Here is a 5,706-nt window from a genome sequence, read left to right as displayed (position 1 = left end):
AGAAGATGAGGGAGAAAATTTAAAACTCAAAAGCTTATGGAAGTGATTGTTAAAAACTAAAAATAAATTAATTAATTAAAAACAGATTATATTAATCTGTGGTTTTCTAAGTCCATATGATATCTTCAGGAATTTTTTTCTATTGGAATTTGATACCACTGATTTATATCACTTCACAGTATTTTCCTAGACTATCCCTTCAATAAAGTTATATTTGAACATAGTTTTCTTTAATATTCTAAAACTGTAGAAGAATTGAGAGACCAATACTGAATCAAAGAATTTTATATATACACACACATATGCACACATCATAATATAACTACATATAAATAAAAAATTCATGTGAAGTCCAATTTATATTTATGCATTTTTTTCAGAATTTGAAATCTATAAAAGCCCTCATAGAAATTATTTTCTCATCAGTAACAACTTTTCTTAGGACACTTAGTGAATTAAGAAATGTATTGATGATCATTATAAAATTAAACCTTCTTGCCAACCAGGGGGAAATAATTTTCACCCTTGGTCCAACTAAATATTCCAAAATATTTTCTCCAAAGCATACTGAAAGAAAGTTAAAATAAGTTGTATGACTAAGTGATTTGATAGAAACAAGGATATGTTGATGGGATATTGCATTATATTTCATTCTAAAATTTTCAATTTTCTATCAATAATCTGTTCTGAACCTAAGACACATACCAGAAAATGTTTATTTCTCCAAAGAAATGTGATATGAATTTTTAAGGATATGGAATTTTAAATAAAATCACTTCTTATTAAAGTAATTTCTTTATGAGATATATGGTGAAAGTAATATGCATCCATTAACAAAAATAAAAAAAAGATGCACTAATTTTCTTAATTAATAGCTTTTTAAAAGGTCCATGTGCACACAAAGTGTTATATTTTTAATGGACAGAACTTATTTTCAGAATGAGAATAACATCTCATGACAGAATTTTTAAATGAGATCTGTATACCCACAGAAAACAGGATAATATACTTTTAAAGTAAACTGGTAGGCAAAATTTCAATAAACTGAAAATCCTAGGTATTATAGCTAGACAGACATTTAGATCCTATCAATAGTTCTGTTTCATATTCCAATCACATTCCAAAGCAAATGTGTTTTGTGGTCTCAGCTAATATCTACTGGACATTGGTGCACATCCATCTTACTCAATAGAAACCAGCAGTCTTAAATTAAATGAGTTTTTTGATCCCAACTCAGTCTTTAGTGAACAGTAGTCCTTACCAGGAAAGCACAAAACATAAATCATCGCACTTCATTGGGAAAAAACCCATCTGCACAGGAAAAGACCAACATTAAATTAATATTGAAGCAATTTCTTTTTACCTTTCAAAAACAGGACCATTCAACTTAGAATTGAGGGCACTGGCAGAAGATAATAAGGTGAACTGCCACCTAAAATGTAAGCAGTTGATAGGAAGACAGATGTCAAATCATTCACTTATAATAGTGCTAAGATGAAATTTCTCTTTGGATTTCCCTCATGATACCATCATGAGGTTAACTTTTTCTGTGATGAAAAGTTTTCAGTTGTCTGCAAATCCCATAGCTTGTCCTCTAGGAAGTTATATATTTGTTGAGTATCTACTCAGGACATTGCAGATAGACAGCTGCCTAGGTGGCATGATTTGAGGAATACCCTGCTTTCCTGTTCACAAGTACAACTCATTGGTGAATATAACATGGACTGAAATTCTTACCATTGGAATTATGCCAAAAAGCCTCTCTCCATACATGAATTTACCCTACACTTCTCCACCTACCCCCTGCCAGGGAAGAGAGATGTTCTTGTTGCTCCTACTTCTGCCCATTTCTACTACCATGAAACCTTAAAAGTCAGGGTTTATTTGAGAACCCCAAAAGGCCAGGGCCTTTGTACTATTGTTGCATGAGGGAAATCCATTCAAAGATGTAGTGAAAACCAGGAGTAGGAGAAAGCAACTGACTTTATTTATTTATTTTATCCTTACTTATGGTAACTAAGTCTTAAGGTACTAAAACACATTTCTAGGTTTTCCAAACTGTTTTGCACTAAACTATGAAGCAGCATTTCTTTCCATTCACTCCAACCATGAATAACTGTTTACTCCATTGTTTTTTTTCTACTTAAACCTAATTTTAATTTGAAATGCATAGATAGATAGATAGATAGATAGATAGATAGACAGACAGACAGACACATAGATAGATAGATAGATAGATAGATAGATAGATAGATAGATAGATAGTTAGATAGATAGATAGATGATAGATAGATAGATAGATATGTAGATAGGTATATAGCTATATTTTGTATAAACAAAATAATGTTTTGTAAATGAAACACTAGCAAAGAACAAAATAACTACCACATTTTTCCATACCAGATATCTTATTAGGTCAATATGGTTTACTGCATATAATTGTTACCATTCCCAGAGTGTCATGCCAATAAGCTTTCCATCCTAATACAGGATGATACTCTCCAGGATTATTATAAGTTATGGATGGAGGAATTCTTTGTCATTCTGTTACTTAAATCAGTAAAAAAAAAAGTATTCAAATAGAATTCATATTAGAATGGATTAAAGTCTGTCTGACTGAAAGAATGGTTGTGGTGCCCTTGACAGACAAAGTAAGTTTTGGAAGTGGTATGTGTTTTAGGAAAAAATAATGACCTGGGTGGAGTACATAGTTCCAGGCATCTATGAAACATTCAATTCAATCAGATATGGAAGTAAACATCAGGGAACAGACCAAGGCTAGCTTTTAAAGATATGGAAGTCATCAAAGTAGTGACTATAATTGAAGAGCTTAGGAGGTGACCATATGAGAGGATATTAAGAAAGAAAAAAAACTACAATTGAAACTTAGTGTAATAATAGATGTACATGGTGACCCAGCAATAGAGATTGAGAAAGAACAGTCAGGCAAATAAGAGGAGAATTAAGGGAGAACAGTTCCACAAAAACACATAGAAGAGAGAGAATTCTTGAGGAGAATGTGGCCAACCATGAAATTCTCAAGAAAATTCAAGAAGAATGAAGACTGAGAGGTGATCATACAATGTGGTAATTTAGGGGTAATTTCTAACTTTGGGGAGTACATTTTCAGTTCAGTGGTAAGCTTTGAATGCATGAGAACCTAATGTGAAGAAAGGAGAGGAATTAATGAATAGACTTTTTTCCCCCTAAAAGCTTAACTGAGAAAGGAACAAAAGACAGAAGCAAAAGTCCAATGCTGGGAAAAAAAATCATAGCAGAATTTTTTGTGTGTGATGGGGAACCCCTGCAAACAAAGTTTGTGTCCATTGAGTGGAGGATGGAAAAAAAAGATATTAAATGTATATAAAGGAGAAAAAAATTTCTGTGAAATGATGCAATTCAGTGAAACATAGGAAGATAAATTTTCACGAACTGGTCCATAGAAGTCTTAACAGTGTCAAAATACTATATATAATGATTATAACAATGTAAATAATAAAAAAGATTATGAAAAGAAACTCAAACTCAAAAATAATTGGTGCAAAAGAAATACTTGTTGATTTGTTTGAAAAAAATCTATGAAATTTCTTTTTTTATTTCTGAAAACCAGTTTTATTTAAATGAGTTTAAATAAATCACATAACATTTAGACTAAAAGAAAAAAAGAAAAAAAAGGAAACCAAAACCAAACCAGTCTGTTACTTCACATGGTATTGGACAGCTGTTGCTAGTAAATTGCAAGCTCTGCAGTTACTACATTGACTTTTTTGTTACATTAGTATGACATTTATTCCCTTGTCAAAAGTTTAATTTGGTTAAAGTTGGCCTTATAGTATGGAATTTTCTCCACTTGTTCATCCCTCAGAGGTAGGCACTATTTCCATTAAAAAAAAGTCTGCTCAATCTGTGCTTGGTTCCAGTCAACCTCCTCTTTGATACCCTCTCAAGGCTGGGCCAGCTCTATGCCCCTTGCCAGCGGGAAGCAATTTTAGAAACCAAGACCTTTGCCTCTTACACCAAAAGAATTTGGGTCCCATTTGTTTGAGGGAATGATGAGGATGGGATCTAGATCCCAAAAAGGAAAAACCCTGGCCTTTCATTGTGGCTACACCCAATCTCCCAATTCTGTTACCCTTAACCTAGCTCAGTCCTCCATTGTCTTACCTCCCTATGGCCACTTCCCACCTTTAATCCTATCTAGCCTCCATTCTCCCTTGGCCACATGGTCCAGGTCCCTGGAGTTCTATTGACTCATAGACTACTTGGGCCCTCCTAGATCCCTCCCATAGTCTTTCTCTGTATAAGGGCCATCTTGTCTCCACTAAGATGCTTAGATTCTTAAAATCTAGCCACTGCTCAGATTCTTATAATCTAGCCAATAGCTCACTAACATTCAGACTCCTTAAAAGTCTATCCAATATGATGGATATTCTAATAAACCTTGTCCTTGGATGGAAAAAAAAAAGTCTGCTCTACCATTTGACCTTGGTGCGATGTAAGAAAAAAATGTCCTGCCATTGCCCCAAAATGAAACTCCTCCCTGGTCAGATGGTGCAAGTCACCAGGGGATTCCTTGTTTTGCTATCAAAGGCTAACTCTTTATCTTGGTGGTATAACTGGACTGAGAAGTGAATGCCTTAACTTACTTTTCTGAGCATCACCAAGGGCAGCTCAGAGGTTAGTAATGTCATCTTAAGTGGACAGGGAGCTCTGAAGAAGGAGCACCAAGGAGCCTCTGGACAGACATGGTGTCAGATGCTAGTAAGGCTTTGGACTTGACTGAAGCATTAGATTATTTGCATTTCAGGCTGGACACTGGCCAGACTTTACCTCTGCTTAAATGTGGGACTAAAAAACTAGATAGCATTTCTCTTTTCAGTTTATTACATGAATGAGTTACACTAGTCCAAGTTAAACAGAGGACATTATACAAGATGTGAGGTTTTTAAACTTGTGACAAGGCACAGAAGTGAATTTTTCTACTCATTGTAAGGAAATCCATGAACCTTCCGCTGGTCATCCTTAGCCAGTCCAGTATGTACAAGGAACTTATATATGCTCTTGCACTGGTCACCCTATAGCTGAATTACTTCTCCATGTTGTGGATGCTCAGTTACAGTACCACCACAGGCAAATTTCTTCTTGAATACCTTCACTAGTTTCTTTTTATCCTCATCATCAGCAATCCCCTCGATTGTAGTGAGGGGTCTTCCTGCTGTTTCTCTGTTGAATTTGTATATGAATATAATACTTAGTTCCAGCAGGTCATCACCCTTACTTGCATCAGCAAAGGGGTCAAAAGAGTGGAGGTTCTGGATAGTGGACATACTATATGATTCCTTTTCCTTGGTGGAAATGGCCTGCAGAAAGCAGTGGTGGGAGAAGGCAAGCGGGACGGGGGCGGATCATCGGGAAGCTAAAGGGCTCCAGGTGAGATTGCTGAGTCCTTGGCAGCAGCTCAGTGACTGGGGCCAATCTATGAAATTTCTACAAAACATAAAGTGAAATGCACATCCTTAATCTTAACCTATATGTGGGGAAAAACCTAGCACAGATACTATAGAGATTGTCATACATGATCACTCATATGTTGGCATAATTGCTTTTTTTCACAAGGATGAGTGTTAATCTGTAGAAAATTGCTATTATATCAATATAAAATTAATTAATAAAATGTATTTCAATATATACCTGTGGTATGCCACA

At 35.0% G+C, this 5,706-nt stretch overlaps 1 pseudogene; it reads right to left on the bottom strand.

Annotated features, from left to right (window-relative positions):
* Window positions 1-4,979: 4,979 nt before the first annotated feature.
* On the bottom strand, window positions 4,980-5,327 carry LOC114035985 (annotated as a pseudogene).
* Window positions 5,328-5,706: the final 379 nt, after the last annotated feature.

Source organism: Vombatus ursinus, unplaced genomic scaffold (assembly GCF_900497805.2).
Source record: "Vombatus ursinus unplaced genomic scaffold, bare-nosed wombat genome assembly UNPS02009573.1, whole genome shotgun sequence".
Lineage (NCBI taxonomy): Eukaryota > Metazoa > Chordata > Mammalia > Diprotodontia > Vombatidae > Vombatus > Vombatus ursinus.
The sequence above is the reverse complement of the archived record's forward strand: the minus strand, read 5'-3'. Positions and strand labels throughout refer to the sequence as shown.